This window comes from Ambystoma mexicanum, chromosome 14 (assembly GCF_040938575.1).
Source record: "Ambystoma mexicanum isolate Mex_15411 chromosome 14, UKY_AmexF1_1, whole genome shotgun sequence".
Lineage (NCBI taxonomy): Eukaryota > Metazoa > Chordata > Amphibia > Caudata > Ambystomatidae > Ambystoma > Ambystoma mexicanum.
Window position 1 is genome coordinate 22,564,426 of NC_090940.1, and position 26,774 is coordinate 22,591,199.

Consider the following 26,774-nt stretch of genomic DNA (forward strand, 5'->3'; position numbering starts at 1 on the left):
CAAGAAGAAATGGTAATAATGTATGCTCTAGGCCTAACATTACAATGCGGGACTTAGTTTATACAATGTAGTTAAGCAGGTGTTCTCATTCAATTATAGATCAGTTTCGGTGATACAGGTAATCCATTGCACACAGGTCAGCAGAAGGACAAGGTCTCAGCTCATGACCCTAACAAGTGGCCTGCAGGCAAGTTATACATTAGCTGTACAGAGGTCATGACAATCGAGTTCTGTTCTGAATAACATAGGCTACCATTTTAGCTCACATGGTGACTTTATAGAGCAAGAAAAACCTAAAATGGCGGCTTGACCCAAAATGACAGTTTACATGGTTTCTAAGGTCAGGACCTTGCAATGCGAGTTTATTCACATGTAGTTTATAAGCAGCTTGTTAGCAGCTTGCCGTAGGCCAATATTCATAGCAATAGGAGGCACAATATAATTTCTAGTTTGACAAACCCTCCTTTTGGCCTATGCCAAGTGCTAAACTACTTCTGATCTCCCTGCAAATAACTCCATGTGTCATCATCCATACACCCTGAATAGCTGTCAGAAATATCTATCGCCATTAGATCTTTTACTAAGATCTCTTTCAGTACATACTCCTTAGAGGTTTTATCCAGGGCATACACTTTATGTCCTATTGTACCTATCGCCTGAGCGCAACATCCCCCTAGCATTGAACATATACTTGGTAGACATTGGATACAACAACAAAGAAATAGCAGAATTCCCAAAATAATCAGCAAGACTGAAAGCACTTTCCAACCCCAAGACCGCAAGAAGTCCCAGAACCAAGCGCTAAGATCCCAATTTCCCTCGGGAACATGCACTTCTGAACTAAGAATGTGCAGATTCTGTATTGCCTTAAAAATAGTTGGGGAGGAATCCGGTACGAAAACACAGCAAGCGGACCCCACTAGTTTACATACTCCACCACGTTCAGCCAGAATGACATCTAATGCCATCCGGTTCTGAAGCGCTACCAATCTGATCGCTTTCTGCTCTAAAGTCATATTATAGAGTATATCTGTGGTCCGGTTGATGGTTCTCTCCAGTACTCTCGCTAGTTTCCTGATATCCTCGGAATTCGCTATCTGCCCAAAGAATGGAAGGAATGATCTCGCTACATCTCCTAAAACCTGTGCTGGAGTGTAGCCATTCTCGTCCCGCTGTGGACGAGCCTTCGAAACCTCTACAGTACTTGCTATAAACACCCCAGGTAACAGGATTCCTAGATAACAAGTTCCCTGCCAATCCCTGGGCAACCATGGAAATGCTACATTACCGCAAACAAAATAGATAGGTTCGCCTACATACAAAGGTCTGTCTTCCCCAGTCAAATTTGCAACGTTGGCACAACCTTTAAAATCTCCCATTGACTGGGTGCCATTCCTCTGGATGCAGAAAGAAACTGAATCGGGGCTATGGTTAACAGTATAAGAAGGAGGCACGGCATCCTTATTGCCTATCGGAGCCATTTTAAAGGAAATCAAAGATTGGAAAGGATGAGACAGTCTATCAGAAGGCCTAATAGAAGCAATATTGAGCTTACTCCTATTTGCGAAAAGCGAGCATCCCAGGGGAGTCAGAACACGTTTCTCAAAACTATTCAAATTAGTGGCATCAAAGTTCCCCGAGATGCTATCGTTCCATCGGCCAAAGAACAGTGCTCTAAGTGAAGCATAACAAGCAGTTGTCAAAGGTAAAGGGTGAATATACCAACCTAGCCCCTTATCCCCATGTTGCGGTAAATGCGAGCAGATCCAACAATTGGTTCTGTTAAAGAATGCATGGGTAGCATTCATAATTAGAAGTAGAGTGTTATTTTGATAATTCCGTCTATGCAAAAGATCTCTAGGTGACAAGGTATGTAGTTGCACAGAAGGAGTGGGAACAACAGTTATATTTTCAACAGGTAGGAAATCATTCAAAGGGTGCATTCTCCAAATACCAAAACCCACAACCAACAGTTACTAAAAGTCCCGTGATTATCACCAGTAGACAACAAAACGTTTTCGGGGCCCCCATACATATCTGCTCATTGTCTCTCCTAGTCACATTTTTGTCCAAAAGTTCAGTACGAACGGTAGCAGATGCGGGCATTGTCGTCTTCAATCGAGAAACACCAATTGTTCGTTTGCTGGCGACTCCGGTCGCGCGTCTTCTTAATGTCTTTTCCCACAACCCTTAGCCAGCAGAACCCTTTATGCAATTGGGCCAAAAAAAGGCAAGCCCTCAAATTCTTTCAATTGTACAGCAAGAGCCGTATTGCAAACCTATCTCCTTGGGTGGAGATTATACTTCACAGTTTCTGGTGCAAAAGAATCAGCAGACAGGATGTCGTCACTTCCCACAGGAGGTGGCGAGTGAACGGAAGTTGGATCAGAAGATGGATGATCCACAAACGATGCAGTGGGAGAGCAAGGAGGCAAGATGGCCGTTTTGTCGGGCCTTACAACTTCCGGAACGGCCTCCGATACTCTCTCTCCACCGTCTGCCATTTCGGGTACGTTGGTTTCAATGTCGGAAAGGGGTTCTGCGTCTTCTGTATCGTATGGCACTGGGTGAGGGATCCGTTTGGTGTGGCTGCTGTGAATCCAGTGGCGACGTCCTCCTACCCGCACCGCAGTCTCAGTGACCAGGAGCACCTGGTAGGGGCCCCTCCAACGTGGTGCGAGGCAAGACGCTCTATCGAAGGATTTAACAAGGATCCAATCCCCTGGTCGTAGACTGTGACCGGGGCCCTCGTACCTTACCGGCAATGCCTCTCGCACCTGGTGATAAATTGAAAACAGGTTTTTAGTCAATTGGTTACAATAGTCGGAGAGAAGTACATTTTCTACATCGCGCAATGCGCAGCTTTTAGGCAAACCCCAAATATTAGCAGGTCTCCCCATTACCACCTCAAAGAGAGAGAGCCCAGTCTTAGTTTGAGGGATTGTCCGCATTGAAAGTAACACGATCGGTAAGGCATCCAGACATTTTAGTTTGGTGCCAGCACACGTCTTAGCGAGCTTGTTTTTTATGATACCATTGTGTCTTTCCACTAATCTGGCGCTCTGAGCATGTCTGGCCGAATGGAATCGTCTGTCAATTTGCAATGCCGTACATATCAGTAGAATTACAGCAGCGATAAAATGCGGACCATTATCCAACCAGATAACTCTCAGCAAACCGAACCGTGGGAAGAATTCCTTTAACATGGTCTTTGCAGTGGTCATGGCTGTAGCGTCTTTAACAGGGAAAGCCTCGACCCACTTACTAAAGGTGCAAATGACCACAAGGACATATTTTAGATTGTTACATCGCTCCATTTCAATAAAGCCAAAGTGAATCACTTCAAACGGGACAGAAGGAGGCCCAAAGCTACCTCTTGGAGTTGCTGTCCCCTTTCCCACATTGTGTTGTAGGCAAATCATGCAATTTTGGACATAATGCTGGGCAATTTTTGAAATTTTATCATTTACCCAGACTTTCTCTAACATTCTTGTGATCTGTTGACTGCACACATGTGTGGGTCCGTGTGCCATGGTAACCATCATTACTATATAGGCATTAGGAAGCAACCATTTCCCTTCAACCATGTCCACCCAACACCCATCATCATCGAGTTTCCCCAAGCCCTCAGCCCACCTCTTGGATTATTCTAATGTGGCATCGGCTTTGATATCCCGTACAGACCCAACACCCTCATCCATTGCATAGGCATCTACAGTCTCCCTTGAAACATACATCTCTGTGGAGAGATCAGAGGCAGTTTGTCTAGCTATTTGATCAGCGAAAGCATTCCCTTTCCCTACATCATCTATAATCTTGCGATGTGCAGCACACTTAATGATTGCTAACTGACTAGGGAGCGCAAGCGCTGAAAGCAATTGTACTATCAGGGAGCCATGTTGGATCTTGGTGCCATGCGAAGTTAAAAACCCTCTCTCTGACCAAAGTCTCCCAAAGGTGTGAGCCACCCCAAAGGGATACTGGCTATCAGTATATATGTTTACTGTTAGCCCTTCGGAAAGCTCACAAGCTCGAGTCAATGCTATAATCTCTGCGGCCTGCGCAGAGTTATGCGTAATTCTCTTGGTCTCCACAACCGTACTCAATGTAGTGACTGCATAAGCAGCTGTGGATGTACCATCCAGTAGTTTGAAGCAGGAGCCATCACAAAACAGCTCCCCTAGTGGGTTACTCAAAGGAGTGTCCCTCAAATCAACTCTGCCTTTTGTATCTTGTTCAGTAGTATACAGGCAGTCATGTGACTCTTCGTCACCGCAAACAGTATTTTGCGGGAAAGGTAGGAGTTCAGCCGGATTAAGAATGCAGCACCTCCTAATTTGAATGTGGGGAGCAAACAAGATTAATTCATATCTTGTCAGTCGTGCGGAAGTGAGGTGTTGCGTTTGGGTTTTGTTCAATAGAATACCTACAGAGTGAGGCACCATCAGGGTTAAATCATGGCCTAGGACCTTTCCCTCACTCTGTTTTACAGACGCAGCAGCAGCAGCAACAGCGCGCAAACATCTTGGCAAAGCGCATGCAACAGGATCAAGGGTGGAAGAGTAGTAACCGCATGGCCTATTCTTCCCTCCATGTTCCTGCGTTAATACAGCCAAAGCACATTCATCACATTCATGCACAAACAACACAAAGGCCTTCTCATAGTTCGGTGTGCCCAAAACTGGCGCCGAACATAATGCAGTCTTGAGCAACTCGAATGAATGTTGATGCTCCGTATTCCATGGCAATGGCGAAGAAATACCCTTCTTCGTCAAGGCCAACATCGGTTTTATCACTAGTGAGAAGTTTGGGATCCATAACCTACAGTAAGAAGCCATACCTATCAAGGCTCTAACTTCCTTTTGTGTATTTGGGACAGACATGCCAGAAATGTGTTTTATTCTTTCAGGTGTCAATCTTCTTCCCTCCTTTGACAGGAGATAGCCTAAATAGGCGACCTCCTGGCAACAATATTGAAACTTTTTGAGCGAAACTTTGTGATCATGCTTAGCTAGATGGATGAGCAACAACACAGTGCCCTCTTTACAAGAGCTCTCAGAGTCAGCGGCTAAAAGCAAATCATCAACATATTGAAGCAACGTACAAGTAGGGGGCAATCCAAGGGTATCAAGCTGCTCTTTCAAAGCCCTACTATAAATACTAGGACTCTCAGTATAACCTTGAGGTGCACAAGTAAATGTGAATGAGCGTCCCCCTAAGGTGAACGCGAACAAGTATCTGCTATCCTCATGTATAGGAATACTGAAGAAAGCATTCTTTAGGTCCACAAAACTGAAGTGAGTAGCCGTAGCTGGAATCATGGTTAATATTGTCGTAACATTGGGCATAATTGGAAATTGCGGAGCGACGACTTTATTAATGGCACGTAAATCAATTATAAAACGAAATGGAATTGCATTATCACCTTTTTTGTACACGGGTAAAATCGGACTATTGCACAAACTTCCTGCAATCTCCTCAATCACCCCACGATGCACAAAATCGGAAACAATGCTCTTCAAAGCTCGCTCGCCTTCAACTGAGATCTTATACTGTGGAATACGGGGCAGCTTAATTCCATGTTTCAAAACTATTTTAGCAGGCTCAATCTGCAAAACACCGACATCATTGTCACCAACTGCCCACAAACACTCTGGAACATTACTGAATTCTGGCGGCAAAGGTCTAGTCAAGAATTGCGAAACAGAACATTGCTGTGGTGAAATCGTCAAACGCACTCCATCAGAAGAACAATGAATTACCGCATTTAATTCCTTCAACAGATTCAACCCCAGCAAATTCTCTCCACAATTCGAAGTCAAGAGAAATGGACAGTGGTCTGTAAAGGGACCCAAAGAAATAGGTACCGGTGAAGAAACCGGACAAACAACTGGTGTGCCAGAAAACCCTACAGAAACATTGGTTTGCCCTGACAGTGGAATGTTTGGAACCCGAGAATGATCAATGGAGCACTTCTGTGCTCCAGTGTCTATCAAAAATTGATGTTTCCTATTTCCCACTACCATTTCAACGTAGGGACCTTTCTGATTAACGGGAATAGGTGTAGGTTCCAAACCCTGCTTCGGGCAATCCTAACAAAACAAAATATCATCAAAAGGAAGCTCTTCAGATAGATATGCAGCAGAAGGATGATCAAATATGTTTCTAGTATCCACACTCGAAGTCTGATTATCCTGTGAAAAAGGTTGTTGGGGATTCTGCGAAAACTGGCCTCTACCAGGGCCCCCTACACCCGGGCGACCTCTGGATCGTCTACCCATATTTCCAAATGTGTTATTCGACCTCTGCCGAAGGACGGGGCATTGTGCATGCCAATGACCCTCCTGGCGACAATAGGCACACTGGTTAATATTCACAGGACCCAAGGGCGCATTCCCTTGTGGAACATACTGACCTCTAATCTGCGAACTACCCCCTCTGGGGCCTCTAACAATTTGCTGTAACAATACTTTAGTCTTCAAATCACCTTTTCTCTTCTCTACTCTATCTTTTTCATTATTGACACGGTTCTCGTAGTACTGAGCCATGTGCAGTACTTCTGATTGGGATTTCGCCTGCCAAGCGCTCTCAGAAGACATAATTTGTGACTGGATGTCAGGCAGCAATCCACGTACAAATTTGTCCACAAATAATCTTTTCCCAGACTCTGTGCCTAAGTCTTGTCCACTGAAATCCGAGAATACCTTTTCGAACCGATTAAAGAACTCGGTAGCACCCTCAGATTTTCCTTGGACACAGGCCGTAAGCTTGTCCCAAATAATTCTCTTTTCGGGGATTATAGTTTTCAGTTTTGCAATGATTCTGTCAGGCAAAGTTAGTATCACCTGAGGTGGTCTCTCACCAGCTGGCCTTTCCCCATCAAGCCTAACAATGTTAGCCCATTTATCTCCCAACCCTGGTACATCGTCTATAGTTCTAACTTGTTTCCACAAATCTACAGGCAGGAGTACAGGGAATAGCAAATCAATGTCGCCTAGGGTAAACACTGAGGACTGCAAAACGGACTCTATCTCTTTATAGAACCCTGTCAGATTTTTCCTAATGTCAGGAATAGTTTGTCTAATAGTATTCACTTCCTTTCGTGAAAACGGGACGTGAACAAACTGCGATACATAATGTGCAGGAATGTCCACAGCAGGTGTACCTGCTGCAGCATTAGCAGGAATCTCAACCTTTGGGACAAATGTCGGAGGAACCTCTCTCATAGGCAACTGAGATGTAGGCAACTCCGAACGCTTACTAAGCAACAGAGCTAAATCGAGCGCTAAAGCAGTTGAAGAAGTGTCAAGTGAAAAAGCTCTCTTATAAATGCTCAATAACTCTGTGGGACAACTAACCTTTCTCTTTAAACATTCATCCTGCAGGTACTCTACCATTACCTGTATCACTTTCCTCTGCATTTCTAGCGTATATTGACTGTATGTGTCATATACCTCAACTGGAGTTATCAATATGTCTGAAATCCATCTAATCGCATCTTTTGTACAAATTTGCGCCTCCTCAGATGTCGATTTACGACACGGAAGAAATCGTTTTTGTACATACATACTTTCTTCTTCGTCATCCTCATTCCGTAACCTTTCCAACTCCTTTCTATACTCAAATATCCTCTCAACATGCTCATGTACCTTCTCCACAGTGTCTCTTGAAAACGCTAAAGTATTCAGGTCCCTCAACCCTTGTGGGAGGTCTGCATTATTTAATTTACCCCACATTACATATAAATGAATCCCTAAACCTTCAATGAAAACATTTTTCTCAGGAAAATTATCCATATTAGAAAGTGTGGCAAGAACATTAGCTCGATCATCTCTCTCCATACAATGCTTAGCCCATGCAAACAAATCCTGTTTCTTTTCTGTAGGAACAGTATTACGAGTATCAATCCTCGACCCCGCACCCTGATCAACTACAAGCGGTACAGAACTACTTGGGAGTGAGGGTGCAGGCAAATTCAATGGAGGTACTATTACTGGTGCCATGGGAAGAGGCAGAGGAGAAGGTGGAGGAACAACAACCGGAGGAATAAGAACAACAGGTTGAGCAGGAAGAGCAGGAATAACAGCAGGAAGAGGTACAGCAGGAGGAAGAGGAACATACGGAGGTGGTGCAGAGGCACCAGGCCTTCGTTCATTTAACAATTTGTCGATAAACTCATCAGAAACATGAAGATCTTTAGAAGGATAGATTTTCTGAATACCGAGTGAGAAAGCCCTGTCCATATTCCTAACCGACTCAGACTGTTTGTCCTGATCATATAACAACGCCTTTTCAGCATTTGTTTTATGACGGCGCACATGTTTTTCCCTACTTTTAAGCTGCTGCAACGCTTCTCTTTTCCAATTTTGCAAAACATCAAATGCTGCAGGTCTGGCCTTCTTTTTTAACAAGACTGACTCTAAATATTCAATACGAGGGATCTCAAAACTACCATTGACTGGCCACTGAAGTTCGGAGGCATGTCTGGTTTGTCTGTGCCACATTTTATTAAATACTACACTTCCAATGCCATGCTTACAGTACATAGTACATGCCGGTGACCCCTCCTGTGGTGCCGGACGGCTAAATTCCAAAGATTGTCTATTGCTGCGGAATAATGCCCTAAAGCAGCTAGACAATTTCCCAGGCATTTCTCAAATACTCGGTGTTACCTGGTCAATAATTGTGTCTGCAGATACAATGCGCCAAATTCAAATTGTCAGGGTTGAATTAAGAGTCGGGTAACGACTCACCTGACCAAACCTAAGGAGGTCCGATCGGTTTACAAAGGACTTAACTAACGAATTTTACCTTGTGTATGGTGATTTCGGCAAATCTGCCCGCCTCAAAAAATTGACCCTCGTCAAGATCTCGTCTCAGACCACATGGCTATCGTCCAGGGAACGGATCGTGCAGCGCTGTTGAGGTGTCGCGTCTCGTTCAGTCGGGCCCGTTATGTCACACCGTCCGATCCCGGTCCGATAGCGTGCGTCAACCTTCAATAATCCGGCATCAATCTTGAGGGTCCCTATTCCGGGCGCCAACTGTGAAAACAAGGAAATAATATGCGGCAGGGTAACCAAAAAGGAAACACACCAAACACAGGTTACAAAGGAACATACAAAGTACTTTATTTTATACTGAATCCAGTTACAAAAGAACAGAACAAAATTCAGATAGCTATCGACCCTCAGTACAACACAGCGAACTCCGGCGTGGTTCGGTGTGCTCAGTGAGTGCAAATATTCATTGAAACAGTCAGGCTTTTATACATTTCTCCAGCCTGTTGTCCAGCCTTTCTGCAGGTTAACCATTCCATAAATAAGTTACTGCTCTAGGGTCCCTTGCCAGGTCAAATCTAGTTCATCTTAGGTTTATACATTAACAAGAAGAAATGGTAATAATGTATGCTCTAGGCCTAACATTACAATGCAGGACTTAGTTTATACAAAGTAGTTAAGCAGGTGTTCTCATTCAATTATAGATCAGTTTCGGTGATACAGGTAATCCATTGCACACAGGTCAGCAGAAGGACAAGGTCTCAGCTCATGACCCTAACAAGTGGCCTGCAGGCAAGTTATACATTAGCTGCACAGAGGTCATGACAATCGAGTTCTGTTCTGAATAACATAGGCTACCATTTTAGCTCACATGGTGACTTTATAGAGCAAGAAAAACCTAAAATGGCGGCTTGACCCAAAATGACAGTTTACATGGTTTCTAAGGTCAGGACCTTGCAATGCGAGTTTATTCACATGTAGTTTATAAGCAGCTTGTTAGCAGCTTGGCGTAGGCCAATATACATATATTCATAGCAATAGGAGGCACAATACAATTTCTAGTTTGACAGCCCGTATGATTTCGTCTGCTAGGTAAGCTTAATCAATAAATGGCGTGGTTAAGGTGGTTGGTAGTCTAAAAACATACAGCATGCGGTGAGCGGCTGTCTCGTGTGTGTATAGCAGGTATGGACAAGGGATAGAATGTAGGCAACATTTAAAAACCATTGACTGGATCGGCGTGGTTACCAAGATTGCATGCAGTGACAGAGGTACGTTATAATTATGAGCAGGAGATCAAGTGCCGGCAGGATTGTAAAATATATTAGGTCACAGAGGACGATCGCACAATGTCAGCGTTGGACGGATAATGAAACTCGGGATGCAAGGATGCGGCCGTGTGCTTACCTCGAGTCAAACAATTGGAGCTGTGCCAGTCTGAATCTGTGCTCAGGCGTAGTGGCCAAGCCTCGGTATAAATCGAGATCTATATAGCTGCGCATGCGCCGGAGAGTAGTGTCTGTGCTGTGGGCCAGTCATGTAATGCAAAAGGCTAATGTCTCTAGGATGTCCAAGCTAGGTGCCTGTTTGTTGTTACTGAATAGGTTAAAACATAGTGGCGTAGAAAAAGCCACGGAAAAAAGGCACGTCAATTACAATTGTGCTAATGCATGCTAATAGAAGCGAATAAGAAACACATTTGAATATATGACAATTTTGATATATACAACATTTTTTGTACCTTCCTTGCAGTGGAGCTACGTTTATACTGCATGGGGGAACAAACCAAGGGGGGTCATTGGTGTTTCAATTTGTGTTAATCCAGGTATATCATTTGAGTACAACACCCGGGTACAGTAGATGGCCAACACAATGCAATATCTGTATCTCTAACAAACAGGTGTTAATGGTGCTTGCATGTAGGTGGTGTGTCATTTATTTTAGTTGTACATATGGGACATACGGGGCATCAGTGTGACCCATTAAGAAATGTACATTTTGAAACCTTTGATGATGTTTACAATGGTACCAAACAAAAGGGGGAGAGAATCCTGAGGTGTGCCGTGGCACTAGTCAATGCTGGAGTGGTAATCTAGGTATATCATTTGAGTACAACACTCGGGTACAATAAATGGCAAACACAGTGCAATATCTGTATCTCGAGCAAACAGGTGTTAATGGTGCTTGCATATAGGTGGTGTGTCATATATTATAGTTGTATATATGTGACATACGGTTCATCAGTGTGACCCATTAAAAAATGTACATTTTGAAACCTTTGATGATGTTACAAGGGTACCAAGGGGTGTACCGTGGCACTAGTCAATGCTGGAGTGGTTAAGGGTGGAAACACAGTAGCTGGTGTTATTGTTGTGTGGTCTCAGGTTCAGCAAAGTAGGAACTATTTATTGAAAAAGAGGTTCCATTCGATCGAGATGTTGAGGCCATGTTTCACAGAGTCCAATCGATAAATCCACTTTTGTTTGAGTTTGCGGAGGGCAAGATCTCTATCGCCACCGCGGAAAGGGTTACGGACCGTTTGTAATACTGCCCAGAAAAAGAGGTTTTTTACTGCCCACTAGAGGTTTATCTTAGACCTGATTACGTATGCACAACCGATGTTCACATATACGTAGTCTGATTTCTCTTTTTGATTTGCCTATGTATATCAACTCGCATGGGCACTTTATGATGTAGACACACCATTTGGTTTTGCAATTAGTAAAGGAGTTGAATGTCCACGGGTTTCCTTTAAGGTCGATGGTCTTGATGTTTGCTGTTAGGCTGCAGACAGAACAGTTTCCTCATTTGAAATGGCCTTTCACCGGGGGTAAATGCCATAGTGTGGTTTGAGTGTTGCTGGTGGCATCAGCCTCTGTATATGTGTGTACAAGAAGGTCTTTGAGATTCCGATTGCTTGTGAATGCAAATCGTGGTTTCTCTGGTTTGAAGCAATCTGTGTGTAGCTTATCCCAGTGTTTTAAAATCACCTTTTTTATAGAGTTACTCATGGGGGTAAAAGTGGTTACACAGGTCATTTTGTCCCTTGATTGGTTTCTGACGGTTGGGGTGAGGCAAGTCTCTCGGTTGGTATGTTTCACTCTTCTTCTTGCCTGGCGAATAATGTGGCTAGGGTATCCTCGTTCCTTAAGCCTCGTTGCTAGTTATTTGCTTTTCAATTCGTATTCACTTAAAGTGGAACAATTCCGTCTAATGCGTACAAATTGGCCGAAGGGCAAGTTGGTTTTAAGGCACGAGGGGTGAAAACTGGAATACTCTAGCAAGGTATTTTTAGAGGTGGGTTTGCGATACAATGTAGTGTTCAAGGATTTGTCTTGATTCTTAGATATTTCTAGATCTAAAAAAGGAATCTGTTTTTTGTTGTAATCAATGGTAAATTGGATACAGGCATTTTGGGAGTTTAACCATTTCAGGAAAGTGTGTAGGTCATTTTCCGTTCCTTTCCAGATCATGAAAACGTCGTCGATATAACGTAACCAGCAGCCAATCGAATTTTTGAAGATGTTGTGTTCATCATAGATAGAGTTCTTTTCGAAATTGTCCATGAATAAGTTTGCTACATCCGGGGCGAAGGTGGCGCCCATGCTGGTCCCATTGCACTGTTGATAGAAGGTTTGTTTGAAGACAAAATAGTTTTCCATTAAGGCTAAACGAGTGCACTCGAGCAGGAAAGCAGTCGGAGGGTCCATTGATGTCCTGTCGTGTAGGTAGGTTTTGAGTACTAGTATGCATTCTTTTTGTGGGATACTTGTATACAAAGATTCGACGTCTAGTGTCACTAGTAAATCGTCTTGGTCTGCTTGTAGGGTATCTAATTTCCTTATCACTGATGTAGTGTCTTGGACATATGAAGGCATTTTGCAGATGAATGGTCTCAAAAGGTGGTCTATATAAATGGACAGGGGTTCCAAGACTGATCCGATACCGGCCACAATAGGTCTTCCCGGTGGGTTTGATGTGTTTTTATGGATTTTTGGGAGTAAATAGAAGGCTGGAATGATGGGGTGGTTGTTGATTAGAAATGCTTTCTCGTCGTCGTCAATCCAGCCTTCAGCATGAGCATGGCACATCAGGCTGGTTACTTCTGATAAGATCCGAGATGTAGGGTTCACGGGTATTGGTCGGTAGAATTTAGTATTGGACAGTTGTCTGTTGACCTCGGTTACATAGAGGGTGTTGCTCCAAAGGACGATACCCTCGCCATTGTCCGCTGGTTTAATCAAAAAATGTTTGTTGTTTTCTAGAGATTTAAGGGCCAACCTTTGTTGTGCTGAAAGATTGTTTTTGAAACGGATTTGTTTGTCAAATAATTGACGCATTTCTAGAAGTATGCGATTTTCAAAAGATAAGATTTCAGGGCAGACCATCGAGGAGAGTGGCGTAAAGATTGACGGTGGTTTCAAGCCTGTAGATTTTGGTGGTTCTTTCTCCGGGCTATCTCTAAAGAAGTAACGTAACCGGATGGTACGAAAGAATTTGCGTAGCTCGGCTTCTGTATTGAATTTGTCTGCGCTAGTGCTAGGTATAAAACTTAGACCTTTACTCAGGACGTCGATTTCATTGGATGACAATACATGGTCACTCAGATTAAAGATGGGGATCACCATGTTTGGCACAGACGTTATTTTGGTTCCTTTGATACAGGCCTTATTTTGGACCCTTTCTCTCAGGCCTTATTGTGGGCCCCTTGGCACAGGCCTTGTGTTGGACCCTTTGTCTCAGGCCTCATTGTGGGCCCTCTGCCACAGTCCTTATTTTGGGCCCTTTGGCACAGACGTTATTTTGGGACCTTTGGCACAGGCCTTATTTTGGTCGTTTGCTCTCAGTCCTTATTTTGGGCCCTTTGGCACAGGCCTTATTTTGAGCAACGCAGAGACACCGAGGGTTGAATCCCGGTGCCACGCTTAGAGACTGCTTGCCGATATAAAGCAGGTAATAAAAGATGAATGAATGAATAACTTAGAGAAGCATGTCCCATTTCTAGCCGGACATGCTTGTTCTATTCTGGGTTGTAAGGCTCAGTCTATTTTCGGGCCCTCTCGTACACGCTATATTTTGCACCCTCCAGTACACGTCATACGTTGTTCTCTAGCACAGGCCTCTGTGCTTCCCTCCTCTGCGTACACTTGCTATTGTGTGTGTTCATTTAAGCATATATTCCTGGAAATAATTACACTTAATTCATCCTGCTTTGTAGAAAGAGCCCATTGCATTGAGTAGTACTAAAGCAGCCGTCATTTGACTATTTCTTGTTATTTAAATAGAAACATCATCATTTTATAAACACTACATACATATGTAGTGTTATGCAGTCCCTGCCCACACATGCTTAAAAAGGACACGACGGCATGCATGCAGTTATCTCTCCAGGAATGAAAGGAAGGCTTGTGTGCTTAATCCTTAGGGATAACTCTCAAGAGGAAGCAGAAAGCAGGGATATTGGCAAGGGGATTGTGGCCAAGATCACACAGGGAGTTACTACTAATCAACCACATGCACACTGGCAGCTTAATGGTGTGTGGTAAGAAGGTTACTGCAAATACACTTAAAAGGGGATGCCGGACAGGCTCTTATAATCCCTGTATGATTACATAGCAGCCCCTCACTCACCATTGCGGTCACTGTCTGCGCTGAGTCCCCTACAGGACAAGCAAGTCTGTAACATGATACCTAAGGCAGCATTGTATAAGGTAACTTAAAGACAATAGCCACAAGGACAAGAATCACCACCAAGGATGGCAGTGATGCCCATGAACCCCGCCAATCACACAGGGACCCCATAAGCTGTCAAAGCAAATAAAGGGCAGTTTAATGCAGAAAGGCACTGGGCACAGAGCAAATGTATATATAGCGCCTAGAGAGGAGAGGGAAACCATAAGCATTCACACAGTATCAGGATAGCACACACAGCCACACACCACACACAGTAATCAACAGGGAACCAAGAGTACAGAGCCAAGAAAAAGCAGGCATAACCCCCAACGGGCAAGCAAAGAAACAGGGGGCAAGGGAACACAAGAACTCACTTCAAACCCCACGCCCTTCTCCAACAAGGAAAGCAAAAGAAGAAGAGACTATGAAAGCAGAAGACTCTTGTGACGGAGGAGTGCCAGGGAATAGGGGTATCCTGTCAAACAACGCGAGATCCACGGACTGTAGGGCGCATCTGAACCGTACCGCTAAGAAGCAGGGTACAGTTGGGAAAGTACTCCTGATTACCAGCAGGCAGAGTAAATACAGGAAGCAGGAACATACTGCCAAGCTACGCAAATATCAAAACTCAGGAATGGAGGAACCGGGACAAGGAACCAGGAGCAGAGGGTGGGGATGGGTGTAGCAACAGCAGGGAACTCTGCACCAATGCCCAACACCTACGATGATATGTGTCGGGGGCAATCACATGCTGGCACCTTCCAGCCCCAGCTGCTCTATGTCCTCCAGACACCATGGCCTGAAAGGTTAGAGAGAAAGCTGTGTGCAAGGCATTCTGGATAGCGTGGTCTTTGGAATAAAAAAAGCATGCAGGTTGTCACAATCTCAGAGTTGGCCCGGATTGGGAGAGATCTAATGTGTTCCTGAGCTTCCAGCTCCCCACTGGCATATGGCACAATGCCAGGAGGCAAAGTCTGAATCCGCACAGGCCCAAAACCATCAGCCAATGCTGGGAATAAAAGAGGAGGGGGTTCATAAAGGGGTGGCAGGTAGAGTGCAGGGGTAGCAGAGGAGCTGGGGCCAGTAGGGGTGCTGTTAGGAAAGCTTTCTCTTGTTAGCAACTTCACCTCCATTTCTATGGCCCCCCCACCACTTTTTGCTTTTATTTTTGAACTCATTTCCTGACTTTTTCCATTGAAGTGAAGCCTTCAGCTTCGCTCCATTTGTTATGGGGAAACTGACCAGTCCATACGGCTGTCAGTACTGGGAAACTGTTTCCCTTTTCTTGTTACATGTTAGTTACTTTTTGGGTAACTTTATATCATTGCACAATGCATTTTACAATGCAGTGCAATGGGGTTTCTTTTCTATGACCCTAGACTAGTCAAAGGAATGTGTTGGTTACTTTAGATGTGCTTCAAGACAGCTGGTGGCATATGTTGCATTTTGACTATTTTTGCAATACTTTTTGTGAGCCTTACCGCGTGTACCACATTTTTGGCTACTAACTGTGGCTAGTGTCCCAACATGGCTGTGCCATGAGGTTTATGTTTGTCCTTTTTGCCATTTTGTTTGTTGGCCTTCTTCCTGCTCTTCCAGGTCAGGGAGATCTTTTTATTGTCATGTACTTGCCTGGGAATGGCCTTTTTTATGCAGGCTAGTGGAGGGCCATGTGCGTGTGTTCCCAGTAAGTGGGTTGGGACTGTCTGGTCCCAATTCACAAACGGGTTTCTGTATGTCTAGGGAGTATGCATCAGTTTCACCATCAGTGGTCTTGATTAGACCACTGCTGGTGTGTGAGTGAGGGGCAGATCTTCCATTGTGTGAGCTAAGTTTCTGTCTTAGCTATGTTTCTGGATAATAGGAGGAGTTCTGCAGCCACGCCTCAGAGATCCTGGAGAAGTCCTGCGAGGAACCAAGTACCCTGACCATCTGTGAAGACTGTGGAAGGCCCGAGGACCCGTCCTAAGAAGGCCTGGCGACCAACTTTTACTGCAATCTGGCTGGTGAGCTTCAGAAGGCATGTGTGGTACTTTGACCCTTGAAGTAGTGGGCCCAACCATTCCCGACATCTGCTTGGTGTCCAGCCATCTGGAGTCTTCGGAAGAGTTCCTGGAATCATACTGTGGACTGACCATGTCCAGTTTGGGCTACCATGGTAGAGGTGGTTCCATGTTAAGGCTTGGGACTTTGGGGTCCCTCAGCTTATGCTACAAGAGTCCCACCTGTGAAAATGACCGCATTCCAGCTTCAACGGCACCTGGGATAGAAGGCTGACTGACCGCGAGAGCTTTGTCCATTTGTGTCGCTGTACATGGGTGATGATCGTAGAAACCAGATTCTTTGCATCTCGTCCACTTCCTAGCGGAGTGCTGCATTAGTGTAAGTTGCATTCATTAATCAGAACAGGTTGCACCCATTTCTGTCTCCAACCGGGACATCTCTTGCACCCGCGACTCCTGTGCCCTGGCGATCAGAACCAATGGTGGGAAAGCCGACCTCTGATGACCCACTGAAGACCTGCCAAGTGTGAAGAGAAACTAGAATATGGGGGGTGCGTTACAGCACTACTTAACTGCCCCCAATCTCCACCTGTAACAGTTTTAACACTTCTAAAAGTTGTACCTTTGTTCGGCTTTGGCAAATGTGTTTCTGGAAGCCCTCGGAAATCTGGGGACAGTTTTACCTACTAAAATACATCCATACCTGACTTTTGGGACCTTTCTCCCATCCACAGAACCCTGCTCCTAACTTTCTCTCAGCTCCCAAAACTACTTGGAACTTTGTGACCCTTTAGGGCACAAGACACCTGTCAAGATGGGTTGGACTTCTAAAGATAGGGTTGAATTTGTGTGGACTGCCACTGGTAATCCAACCATTACCTTTCCTTTCAGTATTGTGGGCTGGTGGTATTTGGGTTATATGACACTGGCTACAGGGACTGAACACATGTATTTTATTGTGAGTGTTGTGTGAGTTTATTACTTGCTTATAGTCATTTTCATAGTGTTTGTTTGGCAATAAATACATGTAGTATTTGTATAGCTACTTGTCTAAATGTAATCCTTGATCGCCTACCTTTTGCACTGATTTTGGACCCTTGATCAGGCTCATCCCTTCCTGCTTTCTTAGCCTACAAATAAGCAGTCATCACGAACCAAGCAGCCTCCTATGACACAAGAATATCCAATGCAAACGCCAACACAAAGGAACTCTTCACCATCCTAAGAGAAGTGGAGTCACAGGTGCCAACTAATACCCACAGCGGCCGGGCCGGAAGACTGTGGTGCACTACTAGCCAACACAATTGAATTGCTGCACAATAATATTAACCTAAACAAATCCCAAATTGCAGCCAAACCCAGCAGTCTGGTTGTATATGTGTATATGTAGAACAATCTATAGTGGCCCAGGCAACCATAGCCTCACTGCCACACCTCTCCTTCTGCCAAGTATCTCTAACATGGTCTCAGATACCATCCAGATACTCAAAACCCTCCAATTGCAAAGGAGATGCTTGCCCCTTGCACATCGTCAAACTTTGCGCCTCCACTATGACCCCCATTATCAAGGATCTTGTCAATGCCTCTTTCAAAACCTGCACTGTGCCCAGTAGCATCAAATCATCATGGGTCACCCCTCTCCTAAAAAGAAACACTCTAGATCCGACCGTGCCTACCAACTACCATCCCATCACTACCGTGCCCTTCCTGGTTAAGCCCCTAGACTGCATCGCCTACTTACAAATACAACAATTCCTTGATCAGCCCTTACTACTCGGAGCCAGTCAGGCACAGCACAAAAACAGCCCTACTCGACCGAGAAAATACAGTTAGACTGAACTTGTGATACCTTCAACCTCATGCTACTCCTGCTCCTTGACCTCTCGGCTGCTTTCGACTTGGTAGATCACGACAGACTCATCCAGCACCTCAGCTACCACTTCTACTTTTCCACATAAACCACCAGCTGGGTGAAATCATTCCTCTGCGACCGCACCTCTGGGGTTGCCATCGACAATGCAGCAGCCAACCCTATTCCAGTCCCCATTGGTGTACCCCAAACCTCCTGCCTCAGCCCCACTTTGTACAACACCTATACCAAACCACTCTTCGATATCCTGGATGACCTGGGCATCACCTTCACAAATTTCGCAGACGATACACAGGTCCTCATCCCCATCACAGGCAACTAAATAACGTATATCGTGCCATACAAATGTGGATAGCCACACACAACCTTTGTCTCATTGATGAGAAAACTGAGTTGCTCCTTGTAGGCTTGTCCGAGCATTTAAAACCCTGGAAAGCTCCTACTCTTCCTTTCACATTGATGGTGTCACCATCCCTGTTCTCAAACAAGTAAAATCCCCTGAGGTGTACCTTGACGCTGACCTCACCATGACGAAGCACGTCAATGCCCTTGTCTCCTCAGTAGCCTATACATCCAATCTCATCTCCATGAGCAGAAAGTTCCTCACCATGAAGCCTCACCCTCTCGAGAGCCTAATACTTAGTAAACTTGATTACCTTTGAGCACTGCTCCAAGGCACCTCAGCCTCCAATTTGGCTAAGCTTCAACTCCTCCAAAACAAAGCCCTACAAGCAGCTTTGTGGCGCTGATGTTCGGACCACATCTATGCAGCAAGCTGTGAATCGCACAGGTTACCAATCAAGGCACCATAGATTTGAAGACCCTCTCTATCGCCGACCACTGCATCTACATGGAATCCCCCTTGTACCTGGATGACATTATAACAAGGAAACAACAGAAGCGGATATTTTAGTCCTGGAGCAACATCTCGCTTAGCATTCCTTGCTTCAAACGTGTCAAAGTGGGTGGCATGAGTTGCAGTGTCACCGCACCCACCCTTTGGAACAGCCTACCACCTACTCTAAGGAATGAAACATTCCATACCTCATTCAAGAGATTACTAAAAATCTAGCTTTTCAACAAATAAGACTAATCTTAGTTATCGAGCCTGAACCACATCTGCACTGCGCTCTCTGACTCGTACCGCCCATGCTTGCAAAATGTCTTATATTGACATTCTCTCTACATATTCTGCTACAAACGCTGTGATACCTCTGGGTTTGGGCATTACAAAAATGTTATAACATAAAAAAAGAAATTTCAGCTTCAACAGGACCCGAGATAGGAGGCTGACTCTGACCACGACAGCTGTGTCTCTTTGTGTCGCCGTACATGGGTGACGATCATCAAAACCAGCTTCTCCGCATCTAGTCCACTGCCCAGAGGAGTGCTGCTTTGGTGTGAATTGTATTCATCGACTGGAACAGGTTGCACAAAATTCTGTGTCCAACCAAGACTTCTCTTGCACCCACGACTCCTGGGCTCTGACGACCAAAACCAATGGTGGGAAAACCGACCTCTGACGACCCTCTGAAGACCTGACAAGTCTGAAGAGAAACCAGAATATGGGGGGTGAGTTACAGCAATACTTACCTGCCCCCCCATCACCATCTATAAAAGCTTTGAACAATTTTAAAAGTTTTATCTTTGCTTGGCTTTGGCAAAACCTGTTGCTGAAAGCCCTCCGAAAGCTGGGAACACAAGACCCTCCTCCTAACCTTTTCCCAGCTCCCAATATTACTTGGAACTTTGTGAACATTTATGGTACAAGGCCTGAGTCAACTTCGGATTGGACTTCTGAGGGCAAGTCCCGGTTTACGCTCATGCCAGAAAGGATACAACCTATTAGGGGAAAAGGCCAAGAGATTGCTTGCAAGGATAACAAGGAATAATTGTACAGAGTACAAAGATATCAGCAAAGAACTCTGCTGTATGAGAACGTTCTGACTCAAAAATTGATGTTAGTACCTTTTAAGTGGCCACAGTGTCACTAAGGACATCACAAATAGGGTCTAAACCAGCACAGTTGATTGGTAAAACAATATACATGATCCTGCTCCATAGGGGATGCCAGGCTACAATTGGTTCACTTCTCTGCCGTCTGTCAGTCCCCACGTGGGTCAGCTGGGCTCATCTCTCAGCGGAGTAAAGGTCAGGTCTCTCATAAGTTACATGATCAAAAACTGCTATGATACACTAAGCCTTCTACTACATCACTGTGGCATGGACCTGGGAGGCTTCGGAACTGGTGCCAGGGGAAATGGAGGAAGCAATGCAGTCACGCTGACCCACACATTCCTTGCTTTGTTGATACTGTATCCATTGCACTCAAGGCTTCCACCCTCGTTTTGATCTGTAATGTATCCTTCCCTGTACCTCGTGCTACTAAGGATGTATTTATGTGGAGAGTCTAAACAGTCGCTCATGCTTAGATCTTTTATGGCCATTTGGTTTATGATTGGGGCTGGGGTCACTCCCTATCTTAGACTACAGGAGTGTGGGGGTTGGGTCAGTGGTGTGGGCTATGGCTCTGGGTAGTCTGGGTGGGGGTTAGAGGCCTGCTGGCAGCTTGGCTGTTATGAATGGACACTGCGAGGAGCCTGATGTTGTTTCACGGCCTTGCAGGGCGCATTCCTCCCAATGATACTCAGTAATTGCAACAGTGAAGGGACAGGGGGAAGCTTCCATGAGAACTGGACATGCAGACTCATCTTGTCTTAATGATCTTGTCCTAGTAAAGTCCTTCCAGGGAGCTAAAGGTGTGCAGCACGGCCCTGCCAGAATATGCATCCACCATAACTACAAAATGGCGTTTCTTTCTATGCGCACACTGAGTCAATACAGCTATTGTTCTGGCAATATTATATCTGTGCTGAGTTTCACAACGCGGTCCTCTCCCCCCTGTACATTACACAACTTTATACGGGATTCGCCTCACCTTAAAGCACCTAGGGGGGTGGGATGGACTCATTTCCATCCCAGCACTCCTAAAGTTAGGGTTGTATTCTTGTGTACTGCCATTACAAATCTAACCATTACCTTTCCTTTCAGTATTGTGGGGTGGGTGTATTGGGGTTATAGTGCACTGGCTACAGGGGCTTTATATGTGTATTTTATTATGAGTGTTGTGTGATATTATTACTTGCTTATAGTCATTTTTATAGTGTTTGCTTGGCCATAAATAATTATAGTATTTTTTGAACTACTTGTCAAAGTGCAATCCTTAATTACTTACCTTGTGAACTCCTTTTGGACCCTTTACTAGGCTCACCCATTCCCGAGACTTCGCCTTGACCACTCTCCATGCTACCTTGATTGGTTTATCTACAGCTCCCAGTGTTGGCCCTGTTCACTAACTAGGTTGGCCTCCTACACATTTGTCCAGCAGGCCAGAGAAATTCAGTCTAACAGGATCACGGGGAGGGATTTCGCCAACGGGTTACAGATAGGGTGCAGGGGTTGCAGAGGAGCTGGGATAAGTAGGGGGAGCACAGGGAGGGAGTTCACCATTGGGCTACAGATAGGGTGCAGGGGTAGCCGAGGAGCTGGGATAAGAAGGGGGAGCACAGGGAGGGAGTTCACCATTGGGCTACAGATAGGGTGCAGGGGTAGCCGAGGAGCTGGGATAAGTGGAGGGAGCCCGGGGAGGGAGAAAAACAAGGGGCTACAGATAGGGTGCAAGAGTAGCAGATGAGCAGGGATAAGTAGGGGTAGCAAATGGAGGGAGTTCACCAAGGAGCTACAGATAAGGTGCATGGGTAGCAGATGAGTTTGGATCGGGAGGGGGCACATGGAGGTATTTCACCGAGGGGCTACCGATAGGGTGCAGGGGTAGCAGAGGAGCTTGGATAAGTAGGGGTAGCACAGGGAGGGAACTCACTAAGGGGCTACAGGTAGGGTGCAAGGGTAGCAGAGGAGACAGGATAAGTAGGGGGATCAAGGGGGGGGGAGTTCACCAAGGGGCTACAGATAGGGTGCATGGGTAGCAGATGGGATGGGATACATAGGGGGAGCACAGGGAGGGAGTTCACTTAGGGACTAAAGGTAGGGTGTAGGAGTAGCAGAGAAGCTAGGACAAGTAGGGGGAGCAAGAGAGGGGAGCGAGGAGAGCAAGGGGCTACAGATAGGGTGCAGGGGTAGCCAAGGAGCTGGGATAAGTAGGGGGAGCACAGGGAGGGATTTCACCAATGGGCTACAGAGAGAGTGCCAGGATAGCATAGGAGCTGGGATAACAGAGATAGCACAAGGATGGAGTTCATCAAGGGGCTTCAGATAGGGTAGAGGGGTGGCAGATGAGCTGGGATAAGTAGGGGGAGCAAGAGGAGGGAGGGAAGCAAGGGGCTACTGATAGGGTGCAGGGGAAGCCAAGGAGCTGGGATAAGTAGAGGGAGCAAGGGGAGGGAGTTCACCAAGGGGCTACAGATAGGGTGACAGGGTAGCAGATGATCTGGGATTGGTAGGGTGCGCACAGGGAGGGAGTTCACTAAGTGGCTACAGATAGGGAGCAGGGGTAGCAGAGGAGCTGGGATAAAGAGGGGGAGCACAAGGAGGGAGTTCACTAAGGGGCTACAGGTAGGGTGCTGAGGTAGCAGAGGAGCTAGGATAAGGAGAGGGAGCGAGAGGAGGGAGTTCACCAAGGGGCTACAGATAGGGTGCAGGGGTAGCAGATAAGCTAGGATAAATAGGGGGAGCAAGGGGAGGGAGGGAAGAAAGGGGCTACAGATAGGGTGCAGGAGTAGTCGGGGAGCTGGGATAAGTAGGAGGAGCACAGGGAGGTATTTCACCAATGGGCTATAGATAGGGTTCTAGGGTATCAGAGGAGCTGGGATAATAGAGGTAGTACAAGGAGGGAGTTCACCAAGGGGCTACAGATAGGGTACAGGGGTAGCAAAGGAGCTGGGATAAATAGGCAGAGCAAGGGGAGGGAGGAAACCACGTGGAACATACAGAGAAAATGTTTGTCCACTGCTATATCCCACTTACACAGAACCTACACAATATCATCTACAAGTTTCTGTCATTAATTATTTGAGACATTCTTCAGGATGAGCAGTATTCACAGGCAAAGGTTTAGTTTTGCCTGTCAATGATTATATCTCAATTCTTATACATGGTACACAATTTTCTTTCTAGTCTTCTGGAAAAAAAGCGATAGATGCATAAAGGGCGATGTTCATCTGAGCGCTATCGTCAAAGATGAATTCAAGTGTCTGTCTGGATTGGGATTGTCGAATATTCCTCAGTCAATGTTGAAAAGGCGGTGCGCTCCTCGTATATTCTCATTCATATATTTTATTTTATACTTTAATGTGTATAAAATATTTTGCACATAAAGGAGAAAAGAAACAAATGAAAGCAAATTACTATGCTAAATTTCAAATTATTTTTAAAAGAGAATCAGCTGAGAATCCTGGAGGCTCTGTCAAAACTAACAACCTCTCTTGTTCCTTTGAAAACTCTAGATCTCTTCAAAAAGGGGCTAACCATCACCCCTCCACAATCCTTAATACGGATCCCTGCTATAAACTTGGCACCTGACTTCCTCCCATGCACCTTGGCTTTGGACCCTCCCATCCTAAGGGCCATGTCTTCGCCATATAGAGATGAGCCTGCACACAACACAGCGTATGTGATGGCGGACTCAGAAAGCGGGGCTATGGAGGCAATATGTGCAGGACTCTCTATGCTGAACGATTCCCTGATTCCTTCTCCCCCTCCCAAGCGTCAATTTAAACAATGCAAGAAGAAGTCATTGCAACAGCAACCAACACAATCTAACCTTGGGACGAGCAAATCTCCCCTCAGGAGCAAAACTCAACCACAAGCATGACAAGGCAGGGGCAGAACTGTTTTAAAGGATATGGGTAATGGAGAATTGAGGAGAGCGAGGCTAGATGGACCTTTGGATGGATGGTTGTGTCTTGCTTGTCAGGAGCAGGGCATTAACTCTAAGTTAGATTTGGTGGACCCATCCTTGACCACTAAAATGGTCCCTTCTCACTTTTCTCAGCAAATAAATACGGCACCCAATATCCAGTCCTCTTCATTAGCAGTTTCTAAACAACCTACTGCCGTGCCTCCCCTACCTCCTTTTCTCCCTCATTCCCTCTCTTTGACTTCGGCGAATTACCTACATAATCCAACTGCGACCTAGTGTGCCTGTAACAGAGGCCTGAGGGATCATTTGGAAGATCAGGCAGGGCCTTCACCGGGAACATATCTGGACATGACCAGAAGCCAGACCATGGTCCTGTCCTTACCCCATCAAATAACAAAGTAGGTTTCCTGGCTGGACAGAGTGGCAATGCTTGGACCTAAAATTACTCCTAAGAAAGCAAACATGACGCATGTGACCGTATTCAAAGATCTTGTTCATATCAAACTTGAGGAACAAATCAACCGCCCAATCGTCCATTTCTGAATCGTACCTGGTTACTATAGCTTTTGCACCTGGTACCTGACTTGTGCCCAATCTCATCCTGGGATATCCTCAAATTAGAACTGCCCGCTGTGGGCAGTATGGTCAATTGGTCCCTGATAGCCTTTATTTCCCCGGTGGTGGTAGAGCGGATCTGTAAAAATGCCCAAGCCCTCTTACATCGGGGTTTTGAAATCAGGGGGTTCCATCCCACCAAACAACTTCACCAACACAAGCCCACCACCCAGAGATTGTCCCAAACACAAGGATTAAACCAATGGGATAGTCTCCCCGCCCCCCTTCTGAGACAGCAGGGTCAATGGCTTCAGGTGGGTGACTCCAGTCACTGATGTCCTATGGTCCAGAGGTTACATAAGGTTGGATTGCTATCTTGGAATAACAGGGGGCATAGCTCCTATTTACAAAACCGGTCATCCCAGGCAGACTTAATGAGCGTTGAGTGCTTTTGCCTACAAGAGACCTGGCTTTGTTGGCTACTCACTCTCTTGTCGATGATCAAGTCCTCCGGAGAGGAGTGGTCCTAAAGTCGTCCTCTGTATAGGAGTGGAGGCAATCTTTGATTCTTCTGAGTATGCTCCCCACAGAAGGCACAGAACCTTCCTAGCTGTCCAAGTAAAAAGCATCTGGCCCGGCCAGAAGACGCTGATAGCCACTGTATACGATCCGCCTGGGGGTGACTCCTCGGCTGCTTTGATTGATGTGATGGCTGATACTTTTCAAGAGTGACTTTTTCAATACACTAGGTGTTCCATAATACTGACAGGAGACTGCAATGCTGATTACAGGAAGCACACACCAGTGGACGAGAAGTGTGGAAGGGAGGACTCGGGGGTGGGGCATTAGCTAAGTTCCAGCTATCACCTTTGTGTACCACTACACGTGGTCTAATGGTCTCTATAACAGTTATATAGATTCCATCTTTACCAACCCCAAACTTGCCCCCGTGCCCCTACACTCTTTCTGAAACCCTCGACGGTGAGTGATCATGTGATGCCGTGATGCTTGGCCCCGCCCCCCTGTGAACAGAATAACATTCAATCCTTCGGTTAGCATCCCAGGTAACAGGCTGCAGTGAACAGTGGGCAGTATAGAGAGTTTTAATGAGTCTTTACTGCACTCCGGCCTTGACAATGGTGACACTTTGTCAAACTGTAAGGGTGACTTAGGGGAACCACGCTCCTTGTTCTGTGCTGCTGACTTCAGACACATCCTTAATTACAACAGAAGGGGCAGACCTGGCAGGGTCTCTGACTGGGACATCTCGAAAAAAAGGAAAAGGGATTTAAATGGGGTAGTACGCAGGGCAACTAGAAATGGTCACCTCAATGGGACTGAGAAAGCCCAAATTATTTCTGATTGCGAGAGCCAAGTACAAACACTGGCTCAAAGGGCACAGAGTTTCTCAGTCTAAAGCAGGCTGGAAATGCATCAACAGCCTGATAAAGACCCATGACTCTCAGCAATGTTGGCCTCTTATTCTGAGTCATGGGGCGGGCGTGGGCGCTAGGGAAGTGGTGGGAATCCCGCAGGGCCAGTGGGCCTTGCATATAACAAAGTTGTATGGTGGTGCAGATGTATCCACAGTGGGTGAAATAAGGGAATGGATGGCAGACTCCTTGGAAAGCGGGCACATTGGGTGCTCAGATCTGCCATCCTCCATCACGAGGTCTAAGGTATCCAGGGCCACGGGCCCGGGTGGGCTCTGCAATGTGATTCTAGAGGGAGACCCAGAATGATGGGCACAGTTTATATCCACCTTATTTAACCAGGCATGCGACACTGGGGTCGCCCCCCACCACCCCATGGAAATCCTCCATCCTCATCCCAGTCCATAAAAAGGGCCAACATGACAATCCTTCCAATTCTAGGTTACAAGCAATGTTGTATTGCAACTCTAAGCTTTTTGCCAGTCTCCTATTAGAGCTTCTTACCCCTTGGGCCGGGGAGAATGGGTTGCTGAGCTGCCAACAGACAGGTTTTAGGAAGGGTTGTGGGTCTACTCATTCTAT